Source organism: Zingiber officinale, chromosome 3A (assembly GCF_018446385.1).
Source record: "Zingiber officinale cultivar Zhangliang chromosome 3A, Zo_v1.1, whole genome shotgun sequence".
Taxonomy (NCBI): Eukaryota; Viridiplantae; Streptophyta; class Magnoliopsida; order Zingiberales; family Zingiberaceae; genus Zingiber; species Zingiber officinale.
The window spans coordinates 43429441-43442762 of NC_055990.1; the positions used below are offsets into that span (position 1 = coordinate 43429441).

The 13322-nt window shown below is 34.5% G+C and overlaps 1 non-coding gene and 1 pseudogene across 1 annotated transcript; one reads left to right on the forward strand and one right to left on the reverse strand.

Moving 5' to 3' along the window:
* Window positions 1–997: 997 nt before the first annotated feature.
* TRNAH-GUG lies at window positions 998–1069 on the reverse strand. Its single transcript has one exon. It is a non-coding gene; the product is annotated as a tRNA-His (tRNA).
* A 144-nt stretch (window positions 1070–1213) lies between these two features.
* On the forward strand, window positions 1214–9400 carry LOC122051824 (annotated as a pseudogene).
* Window positions 9401–13322: the final 3922 nt, after the last annotated feature.

Here is a 13322-nt window from a genome sequence, read left to right on the forward strand (position 1 = left end):
CATACCAAAATAACCATGGGGTCCAACACTAAGTTGATGAACAAAGCAAAACAATACGATGAGATCTATATGTACATATGAGGTAGATTAGAGATGATATAACTTATTTAGATTAAAAGATCTTTATCATATTGTAGGTAGGAAGTATGACATAGAAGAAAATTAAATATACTATTTAGATTAAGTATATTTTCTGTAATTCATCTGGATAGTATTAATATTGTTAAATATAATATTTTAGATGATTTAGAAAACAATCAATGGTAAACAACTAATATGATGCGTTTTCAAAACTAAAGCTCGATGAAATAGCTAAATAATGGTGCTTAAGATAATTCAATTAGATAACTTTGGTAAAACTAAGTTCATGGACTAAGTAAAACTAAGTTAAATTTAATTATAATGAGGGTATTCAAATAAATAAAAAATTTAAAAATACATTGGGAAAAAAACCTTATAACCTAAAAATTATTACCTTTCAAGATGAAGCTGAATGCTTCAACATTGTAGCTGGATTACCAATCGAAAAATAGAGGTCATGCGACGAGAAGGATAAGCTAATGCTGTGAGACGAGAATGAGCTAATACGGTTAAGGTGGTGAAGTTGGAGTCAAATCTTGAAACTTCCGGGAACACACCAGTCAGTAAAGATTAAGAATCGAACTTCCAAACTGCCGGAGAACAAATATACTGGTGAAGATGAAGAAGCTAGTGATGTAGGAACTTCAGCCGGAAGACCACACGATGGAAATGTAGAGACCAATTAGGGTTTTATGTTTTTGATGATGATGAAGAGGTTTAGCGATTTTGAAATTTTGACATGAGTTTTTATGAAAAAGTTCATTAGGGGATTTAATTTTCTCTCTTACTTCGGACAAGAGTAAAAGCCGATCGTAAAATGGACACAATGATTTGGTAATTACCAAATAATCGATAAACTTTCTTCGGTTGTTACCTGATTAATCTTAAGGCATGATAAAAAAAAAACAAAATTACTTGTGGCTGCTGGGATTCGAGCCCAGGTCTCCACGGCCACAACGTGGAATTCTAACCACTAAACTACAGCCACTATTGTTTAGTAGTTCCTTAAAATTAAAAATAATTTAAATAAAAATAAGTATTTTAAAAAAAGTTCAGGGTGCAAAATGAAATTTAGCCTAAAATATAGGTGGAGAATGGGTGAAGGGAGCCAAACCAAATGATCCGCCTTTAAGCCATTTTTGCAATCTCCTCTCCTCATCTTTCGCCCGCTTCTTCCCTCTTTTATCTGCTCATTTACTTTTCCTTCTCCACCTCTCGCGGATCTTATTGGCTGCGTAGTTCCTCCATTTCTCCCCTCCCTTTCCTTTTTTTCGGTATATCATCCGCCTCTTTCCTTGTGGATATCCAAATCGTCTCTTCTTGCGCGGCAATCTCACATTCATGTTCCCCGGTGAGCACCTAACTGAAGTTGAATCCTTAAATTTGTCACTTTTTTTCGATGTACATGTATACTTAATGATAACTCACAGTTGTGGTTGATTTGCTCGTTAAATTTCCCTTTTCTAATCGAAATTTTGTTATGCTTATGATGATTGCTGATTTTTAATATTTTAGAGCGCCCGTATCCTTGTCCATAGTTCAGATTATCTATTTGTTTATCGTTTTCAAATCCACAAACTCCCTCAGTGAGGAAATTCACCATAACGGTTTTGCTCTTAAATGGTTGGCCATCGCAACTATTGTTGCGTTTCATATCAAATGATTCTTGATTTCCACCCACCAATTGCGAGTATTTCCCTGTCGATCACAATTAATTATTTCTTTTTCTTATTATAGTTTTCATGATCTCTGTTTAATTCCACCTGAGAAGCCAATGCTGTTTGTCTTGTTCTAAATAATGACGCACTAGATTCTTCCTACATTTATATTGGAATAAATCATGAAGAATCTATGTTTACTCATGTATTCCATAGACAATTGACGCTTCATTGATTACTTGAAACGATCATTTCACTTCAATCTCCAATGCGTCCTGTAATTGGTTAAAGTCATTTTGTTAGTACTTGTTGGAAAATATTCATTCTATTGTTTCATGAGTGGGAAATGACACCACGCTTTACCCGGGCCAGCATTCACCGCTGATTTACCTCCTCCTAGGATCCCTGTGGGGCCAGGCCTAGGGGGCCGCTGGGCGGCGGGACCCGCCTTTTGCACAATGAGTGGGAAATGACAAAATATAACTTGACAATTCATTTTGGATGGGCAGCAGCACTTCCTTTTATTTGACATATTGTTTTGATGCTTTTGTTTGATTAACTTGCATGGTAATTATCAAAGTGCAAGATTGTATTGTTGCACAAAATTACACTATTTGATATCCGAATCTTTATAGATAATTCTTCTTAAAGATTTTCATTGTAGTCATCAGCTCAAATTTTTCAATGATGGATAGACCATTGTCATTTCAATGTCAACCATGACATCCCCTTGGTAAGGATGATTTGGATCTGCTTGTTTTTCAGTAAGGCATTCTTTATCTTCATCTTTGATTTACTTCATGTTTCAATGGTAAAAACCTATGTCAAATACAATATAGGTTAACTTATAAGTTATATCTTATCATAGGAGCCTCTCTTTTAGTAACTCCTGTATGTTGATCAGGATATTTGATGACAGTAGATTGTATAATTTATGTGTGCTAATGATATGGTCACAGGCTTGTGAGATCAGATCGAGCATAATTATAGAATGCTATGTCGTAACTAAAATAAATGAGCAATGTAAGGTTATATATAGTATCAGTTTTCCTTTGTTTTTGATAATTTATCTTTGCTATTTTTTCTGTTGTTTGTTGTTCTAGATGATTACTTCTTGATTTTTATATAAATTGATATTTATAGATAAATTGGGGTGCATATTGATAAATACATAACTATACATGTTATTTGATACTTCAATTACAGAGCACGACTTTCATGGGTAATTGAGTGTTTCAAGTGTGTGCTGGTATTGTGAAGACATCATATTTCGGTGGTCAATACAAAAGGCTTTCAAAGTGAAATGACTAATTCTACAAAGAATATTGATCCAGCATTTGAAGGAGCTGGACAAAAATTGTATCCTTGTATAATACAATATGCAATAATGTTTGGTTATGATGTTAACCTCACAAAAGTTTCTCCTGTTTTGCATTGAAGTGTTTGTAAGTTGTCAGCATTATTTTCTTAACAATGCATAGAGGAATGGAAATATGGAGGATTGAGAACTTCCAACCAGTGGCTTTACCAAAGTCTGATTATGGTAAATTCTTCAGTGGAGATTCATACATAATTTTGCAGGTGCATTTTTCCTCTTTTTCTGTCTATCCCTTTTCATCTGATATTTTTTCTGCTTCTGCTAAATGTTTTAAGTTTATGGTGATTTAATGCAGACAACTTCAAACAAAGGGGGTGGCTACCTTTATGACATCCATTTTTGGATTGGGAAAGAGTCTAGCCAAGTATATATCATGTTGATATTTCCATAATGAAGAAACAATTTCTTTTATCTGACAAGTTTCTTATTTTATGACTAAACACAGGATGAAGCTGGGACTGCAGCAATGAAGACTGTAGAACTTGATGCAGTTCTTGGAGACCGTGCTGTTCAACACAGGGAAATCCAAGGACTTGAGTCCGACAAATTCTTGTCATACTTTAAACCTTGCATCATTCCTTTGGAAGGAGGATTTGCTTCTGGATTTAAAACACCGGAAGAGGAAAAGTTTGAAACACGACTCTATATTTGCAAAGGAAAACGAGTCGTCCGAATGAAGCTGGTGCTAATTCTTTTGACCAACTTTTTTTATGTAGTTATTTGCAAAATTTATGTTTTTGTTGACTTCCAAATTCTTTATTTTTTGGAAGGTTCCATTTTCTCGATCATCATTGAATCATGATGATGTGTTCATCTTGGATACTGAAAATAAGATATATCAGTTCAATGGTGCCAACTCTAATATTCAAGAGAGGGCTAAAGCTCTAGAAGTAGTACAGTATTTGAAGGATAAGTACCATGAAGGAAAATGTGATGTTGCAATTATTGGTAAATGAACCTTTTCCTATGGATATTATATTAATTCTTCATCTTCTTCCATTTCATTTATATGTTATGAATTGTGCAAGATGATGGAAATCTCCAAATTGAGTCTGACTCAGGTGAGTTTTGGGTCCTTTTTGGTGGCTTTGCTCCAATTGGCAAAAAAGTAGTCCATGATGATGATGTTTTTATAGAAACTACTGCTGGAAGGCTTTATAGGTATGTTATTATAAGTTTGAATCTGTAGGCTTTACAGGTATGTGTAATAGTGAAACAATTTTTGTAGTATCAATGATGGTGAGTTGAATCTGGAGGAGTGTGTTCTTTCTAAATCAATCTTGGAAAGCAATAAATGTTATCTGCTGGATTATGGAGCTGAGATATTCACTTGGGTCGGTCGGATGACACAAGTAGAAGAGAGAAAAGCTGCCAGCAAAGCTGCTGAGGTTTCTCTCAATAAATATGTTTTTACTTGAGTTGCAATTGAATGAGCTTTCAATAGGCCTGACTTTAAATTTTTAGGACTTCATTGTCAGTGAAAATAGGCCAAAGACAGCAAGAATTACTCAAGTTGTTCAAGGGTATGAAACACATTCATTCAAATCCAACTTCGAATCATGGCCTGCTGGGACAGGAACTACTATTAGTGAGGATGGAAGAGGAAAAGTCGCAGGTACTAGTATTATTTATGCATTTTTACTTTCTGCAAAGTTACTTATTACATACTTTTTTATTCTTTTTTGCTAACAATTTATCATGCTATTTATGTAGCGTTGATAAAGCAACAAGATGTGGATTTCAAGGGAGCATCAAAGGGCTCTCCAGTAAATGAGGAAATTCCTCCTTTGCTTGAAGACAGTGGAAAACTTGAGGTTTCGTTTTGTTTAGTCTGCAGATCAAATGAGGTTAGTTATTGTTTGTTTTTGTGGAGTCCTAACTTATCAAAGTACTTGCAGGTTTGGCTCATAAATGGTGATGCCAAGGAACCAGTTCCAAAAGAAGAGATTGGTAAATTCTATGCTGGTTACATTGTGCGCTATGCATATCATTCTGGAGAAAAGAAAGAGGACTACTTCTTGACTTGTTGGATTGGAAAGGATAGCACCCAGGTAACTTTCAATAACCAAGTGTTCTCGTAAGGATCCAAAAGAGTAGTAGTTATACTTTTATACCACACCTTTATGTTGAAAAGTTGCTTATAGTTCAATGAGCTGCTAATTAGGTTTATCATCACAATGTGAATATCTTATTTCCAGGACGATCAGCTAATGGCTCTACAACTGGCTACTAAAATGTGGATCTCCTTGAAAAGGAGACCAGTGCAGGTTCTTATAAGTTTAAATTTACTAATCTTTATCCATGAACTTGATAAACTGAACTTCTTCATGAAATTCATGTCTTGCAGGGATGCATATTTCAAGGGAAAGAGCCGCTACAATTCATCGCACTTTTCCATCCCATGGTTGTTTTGAAGGTACCACCTACTAATTATTAATTATTTACCACTTTGATCTAGCATGTCTAGGAAAAACATTTCACAGTCTTTTTTGTTAACTGTTATATTACAATTATTTCTCTTAAATAGGGTGGAGTCGGTTCTGGGTATAAAAGCTTAATTTCAGAAAAAAACCTGAGTGATGAAACTTATGCTCCCGATGGCATTGCGCTGATCCAAGTATCTGGTACATCATCCCACAACCGTAAGGCAATGCAAGTTGATGCGGTATGGCTATTCACATTTTTGTTATTCATACTTTAATTTTTATCTACAATCTTCTTGTATTTAAAATTAGATGGGAGAAAGAGCCATCAAAGCTCTCACCAATCGAGCTACATGACACCTATCATCTTCATTTTTGTAATTAAGAAAAAAAAACATAATTATCATTTAGAGACTTGAGTACTACAATTACAATGACGTTATCTGTTTTTTTAGGTGGCGACATCCTTAAATTCCTATGATTGTTTTGTTTTGCAATCTGGGACGATAGTTTTCATATGGAATGGAAGTTCAAGTACTTTTGAACAGCAACAGCAGGCTGTTCATACAGCAGAATTTCTGAAGGTAAAATGTAAAAAGTCAATAATATTTTGTGGCTAAATGTTATCCTCTATTCATTTTGTGTCAACATGTTTAATTTCATTTGGTGTTCATATTATTAGTTAAATGATATGAGATTCGTATAAATGAAACAACAAATTTATATCATGGTTACCAACTTTCGAATTATAAACATTAGTTCAATTTGCTAATTGCCTCTTCTACTTGAATTGTGTTTGTTTGTTATCTTATCAATTGTGGAGCATCCGTGTGCCAATAATTGAATGACTGCACTTTGATTTGATTAAAAAAAAAGGTCATGCCAATTTTTGTATGATGTTTATTTTCTTTTTTGACTTCATCAAGATAAATGTTTTGGTTTTTGTTTTCATTTTCTCAGTTGGTTGCTTCCTGTGCTAATTCATATTTCTTAGCTCCTCAATATGATGCATAAAACGATTGTTATAGGAAGATGGTGATGACATATCTTACCCAAAAAAATGAATAAATAAAAAAAAATCATGGGGTGTCGTCAATATTTTGGGTAAAGATTTGCAAGGTAAATATTTTTGCGTGGCATACAATTGTAAGTCAGAAAGCACAATTATAAGTTGGTAAAGATTTTAAAAGGTTTTATCAATATGTTGGGTACAAATGGCCCTGTTGCCATAAGTTTTCAGAGAAATGTGGTGTACTCCTGCAACTGTTTGCTAAATCTAAAGAGTGACTCTTATCCATTGTCCCGGTTTAACACGATTAATCTTTCACCTGCAGCCAGGTGCTACATTTAAGCATTGCAAAGAGGGAACAGAAAGCTCTGCTTTCTGGTTTGCACTTGGTGGAAAGCAAAATTTTTCCAGCAAAAAGACCACCCAAGATGTCGTTAGAGATCCTCACTTGTATACTTTTTCATTTAAGAAAGGTTTTTAGGACATATCTTTATTTCAATTTCCATTTTTTTGTTATACTATGCTGTGCTTCCAACATTCAATGTTATTTGACTGTGTTCATTGTGATCAACAACGATGTTTCTCCAGGAAAGTTAGTGGTGAGTGATTACTTGCTTCCAACTTTTAACATTTGGTACCTAAAACTTTTTGGGTCAATCCATTTTCTCACCTATGCTTGCTTCCCTTATTTTCTAAAGGTCACCGAAGTTTTCAATTATTCACAAGATGATCTGTTAACTGAAGACATGTTGATATTGGACACCCATGCTGAGGTCTTTGTCTGGATTGGACATTCCGTGGATCACATTGAGAAGCAAAATGCACTTGATATAGGACAGGTACTGACATTGAGCTTTGATGTTGTGTTCCCACTAACATCAAATGATTCTATAAACTAACATACTTCCTTTACCATGTAAGAAATACATAGAGCTTGCAGTGTCAATCGAAGGGTTATCCCCAAAAGTACCACTTTATAAAGTTACAGAAGGCAATGAGCCCTGTTTTTTCACAGCATATTTCTCTTGGGACCCTGCAAAGGCGATGGTACGTTTTGTTTTTGTAATCTGCAAAGAGATTATGGAAATAATGTTGGTTATTGGAAGTCAGAGCTTAGAAATTGGAACAATTTTATTGATCGGCTTCTCCTTGGAAATAATGCTTCTTCTTTCTTCATCTTCTTTATTACTTCTCTCTGAGTTTCTTCTCTTTATTACTTGGTTATTGGAAGTCAGAGCTTAGAAATTGGAACAATTTTATTGATCGGCTTCTCCTTGGAAATAATGCTTCTTCTTTCTTCATCTTCTTTATTACTTCTCTCTGAATTTCTTCTCTTTATTACTTGGTAACAAATGACATCTCTTACTCTTGTTCATAGGAGAGAATGTAGGCTTAGGTACTTCCATACAACATTCTAGAGAGTTCTTATACTCGGATATTTTTTTCCATGAGTTGCAAATTAGTAGCACAAATGTAATCTTTATACTATGCAGGTCCAAGGGAATTCTTTCCAGAAGAAACTAACAAATCTATTTGGGACGTACGGTTCAGAGGCGAGTCTTTTACTTTTCTCACATAAAAGTGAGGTGGTCATGCCATTTCATATTCAGAATTATGTAAAACTAAATATATCTTATTGCTTTTATTTGTATCTGCCTGCAGTCTAAAAATAGAGCTGCTGGTGTCCAGCATGATGGACCAACTCAAAGGGCCTCAGCTCTGGCTGCACTTTCATCTGCATTTAATCCTTCTCCAAACACAAGATCCACAGTAGTAAGGCCTTCGCGGCCAAGCCAAGGCTCACAGCGCGCAGCAGCAGTCGCTGCACTGTCCACAGTTTTAACCGAGGAACAGATGAAGGCAGAAGAAGAGGCCTCTGCGGCCCGATTCAGAAGTCGTTCCCCTGGTCCACGTAAGAATTTAAGTGGTATTTAAAGTCTCAGTCAATCTTGTGTGCATAAACTGTAAATGGTATCCATCTCAGGTTTTCCTTCAGAGTCAGAGCAGTCGGTAGATCTTTCTGCTGAAAGGGAAGCCATGGAAAGTGATGACTTCGAAGGAGATCACAATGATGAAGAGTCTGAGGAAGCACAAGAAGAAGCAGAGATTACTGAAAATGTGGGTGAATGCACATTTAGCTACGAGTTGTTGAAAACCAAGTCCAGCGATCCTGTCAGAGGAATTGATTATAAACGAAGAGAGGTATGTAAATCAAATTATGAAGGAACAATTCAAATAGCTCAACTGCTCTGAATTCTGCATTTTCAGGCCTACTTATCTGATGCGGAGTTTGAGAGTGTTTTGGGTATGACAAAAGAAACATTTTATCAGCAACCAAAGTGGAAGCAGGATTTACAGAAAAAGAAAGTGGACCTTTTCTGAGCTGCATTCCAGAATCACAACTCAGCTTCTGTTTTCTTATGGTGTTCTCCAGCAAATGGCTCTGTTTATTTATTTAGAATTCGTTGGCATTCTTTTATTTTTAGCAGTCATCCATAAGTTGGTCGATCGAGTAGATAGTTCTTACGTGAATAGCCATACGCCCACATTTTGTATTTATCACATACGCTGATGGTATTGGTACGGTGAAAACAGTTTGGTCAAGGCACATTTGGCTATATAGGGCTCATAGGGATAGTTCTTTTATTCCCATCTGCCAAAGAGATTGATGCTAAAGGGGAACCTGATGATGCAGAGGCCTGATGAAGTGGCTGTTCAGGTGGAATCCAATATACAAAGCGTGGCCTAACCTGCACAGGTGAGCAAATGTTGAAGAGTGCCGGAAGTTATTTCCCGTGAGGCTTCTTCAACGAGTGAGTGTACGAAAATGACAAATATATTTAATATTTATACGAATAAATTAAAATTATTTAATAGTTTCAGTAATTAATTTATTAATTGTTTAATTGTTAGAGTATCTGTGTATCAGTTATTTTATCTAAAAATTTTATTTTAAATTTTAGATAGAGTAGTTAAAAATTTTTTACAATGACTATTAGGATCTGGTGGTGGTGTAATTTGAGTACGAGCAGAATGACTATATAACACAACTTTAATGAAATCGAGACTAGAGTTAGATTCTACTTCTTTAAGATGAATTTACTTTGTACATAATGCTCATGGAACACGGTAATCATTTCTCAAGATACAATGATTTTATCTTACGATAGCAGTATTGTAAATCACAAGACTTTCAAATCAAAGAAGTTTTTCGAACTCTTATGAAATATAATGATTGCTTTGAATTGGAATGAATTGAGTGAGTGAAATGAAAAAGAGAGAGGTCTTATTTATACTAAGTGAAAGGGTATAAGAACCTCTTGGTTCAATTAGATCTCGACCATCTAACTTGAATTGAATGGTTTAGATTACATCCTTTTCTAAGAGATACAATGTCTCTTCATTTGGATGTCAATTAATGGTTGAGATTGATCCATTCAAAGGGCACTTATGCCTTCTCAAATCGACAATCTAGATTTATCAATCTTGATCCAATAATTTAGATTTAATTGCCAGTTCACATTATGTTTCCAACAATGCCCTATATGAATGAAAATTAATACATGCATGTTATCACCTAAGGAGAGTTCAATCGAAAGATTATTGCATCAGGAGAGGTAGCTCATGGTTTTGAACCTTCCGTAGTAGAGTATCATTGGATTTACTAGGCTGTTTATTGAACGTGATGTCTTGAACTACTCAATTATTCATGTAAACCAAGACAATGATACGTACACAATAATATTTCTCACTTCTTTATAGTTCTAATTGTTTTTTTTTGTTTTGGTCATGGACAACATCTTGAATTCATAAGTATTTCATTGAAATGACCCGTCTTCATACTTTTATAGGTGACCTCCTATAAAGAGTATCTTACCATACTCTACCTTTTCAAGTATAGGAGTCATTAAAAGTTTATAACTTAACCTTACTACATATTGTAGGTAGCACTTTTCCATCCTAGGAATGAGAGGGGAACTAGTCCAAGTGCTCACTCGAACTTTCATAATTTCGTTGTCCTATTGAATTAAGATTGGGATCTCCGATCAACAAGGTTGGATTACCACTATGAATGTTTTTGTTTATAGATTTTTAATCACATTTCTCTTGATGTGTAGTATATTTGATCTCTAATCAAACATTTTGTAAATGGATCTGTAAAGTTATCTTTTGATTTGACATAATTGACAGAGATAACTCAGTTAGAGATCAACTGTCTAATGACATTGTGCCGTCAACGAATATATCATGACTTACCATTATACAAGCTATTTTGTACCCTTGCAATTGCTAATTGATTATCATAATATATCACCATGACAGACACTGTTTTTTCCCAACATGGGATATCTTCTAAGAGGTTACGAAGTTATTCAACTTCTTCTATTTGTTTTATCTAATGCTTTAAAGTCATATTCCATAGTTGATTGAGCTATGCAGGTTTGTTTCATGGATTTCCATGATACCGCTCCATTACTAATGGTAAATATATATCCACTGGTGAATTTAGAGTCTTTTGTTTCAGATATCCAATTTACATCATAATAGCCTTCTAGTACTGCTGGATATCTTGTATAATGTAATCCATACTTTAAGGTATATCTTAAATATTTAAGAACCCTTATTAGCCTTCCAATGATCATCATTTGTATTATTTGTAAATCTACTTAATTTGTTGACCGCATAGACAACATTTGGACGTGTGCAGTTAATGATATACATAAAACTACCAATTATCCTCGAATATTCCAATTGGGATACAGGTTCACCATGATTTTAGCCAAGTGCAAGCTTAAGATTCTATTTAAGGTCTTATCAATCTTAATCCCAAGTATAACGTCTGCTATACCCATATCTTTCATATCAAAGGTTTTAATCAACATCTTCTTAGTAGTCATGATTATATCATGATTACTACCATGATGAGCATATCGTCTATAGACAGTTAATGACAAACAAGTCAGGTGTGCCTTTGATATATATATGCATTTATCACACTCGTTTATTTTAAATCCATTTGACATTATAGTTTTGTCAAATTTCTCATATCACTATTTCGATGCTTGTTTTAGCCCATATAGTGACTTCACGAGTCTACACACTTTATTTTCTTATCTTGGAGCCACAACAATTCAGGTTGCTCCATATATATTTCTTCTTCTAATTCACCATTTAGAAAAGGATGTTTTCACATTCATTTGATGTATCTCAAGGTTATGTATTGCAGCAATAGCAATGAGTACTCGAATGGATGTGATCCTTGTTATTGGTGAATATGTATCAAAGAAGTCAAGACCTTCCTTTTATTTGAATCCCTTTGCCACTAGTCTTGTCTTGTATTTTTCAATAGTTCCATCAACCTTATATTTCTTCTTTAGGATCCATTTACATCCTAAAGGCTTGATTCCAAGTGGAATATCCACCAATTCCCAAGTATGATTTTGCATGATGGAATTTATTTCACTATTGATGACTTCTTTCCAAAAAGGAGCCTCGAGACTTGATAAGGTTTCGCTTATTGTTCTTGGTTCATTTTCTAACATATAAGTCATGAAATCATGATCAAATGAATTTACTATTCTAGCCCTCTAAGCGCGTCTTGGTTCTTCATTATTTCCAAGATTATCCTTACTCGCAGTTTCATAAGTTCTTTTATTTAAACTTTCTTCGTTCCTATCTTTGTAAGGAAAAATATCTTTAAAAAATACAACATTCCTTGTTTTAATTATTGTTCCAACATGTACATCAAGAACTGCTAATTTGTGCACCAAAAATCAATATGCACTACATTATTGGCATATCTAATAAAAATACAATGGATTGTCTTTGGTCCTATTTTGGTTTGCTTTGGCTTAGGTACTTCCATCTTAGCCAAATACCCCCCACACTTTCAGATATTTATAAGAAGGCTTATGACCCTTTCATAACTTATAAGGAGTTTTATCTTTCCTTATGTGAGTGATTTTATTGAAAATATAATTTACCAATAAAATAGCTTCCCCCCAATCCACAAATTCTGGAGTAAGCCTAAACTTATCAATATAGCATTCATTATTTCCTTAAGAGTTTGATTCTTACACTCAGTAATTCCATTTGATTGAGGAGAGCAAGGAGTTGTCATTCGATGAACAACGCCAGATTCTGTACAAAACTCATCAAATGAATTATCATATTCTCCTCCTCGATCACTTCAAATTTTTTTAATTCGTTAACCAATTTAATTCTCAACTTCATTCTTATAATTTTTGAATGTTTCTAGGACTTCATCTTTATCTTTCAATAGATACACATAACAGTATCTAGTGTAATCATCAATGAAAGTAACAAAGTAATTTTTGCCTCCCTAGTTTGCACCAATTTTAAGTCACATATGTCATTGTAAATTAATTCTAGAGGGGTTGTGCTTCTTTCCATTTAATGGAAAGACAACTTTGACATTTTAGCTTCAACACATATTTCACATTCATGTATTGGATCAACATTAAATGTTAGCGATAAATTTAAATTCACAAAGTGTTATAATTAACATGTCCAAGTCTACAAGTCTAACATGTCGATCAAATATGCAGAGCACATGGGGGGGGGGGGGGAAGGTGAATAACATTCGTTGAAAATCACTATTTAAAACAAGTTACACAGCAGAAAAGAAACTAGAAGGAAGAAGACAAGCACGCGCTAACGCAAGTAATTTTTTACTTGGTTCGGAGCCTATGACGACTCCTACTCCAAAGCCCATGATCATCAATCACTTTCGTTGGACAATCACTATCAGC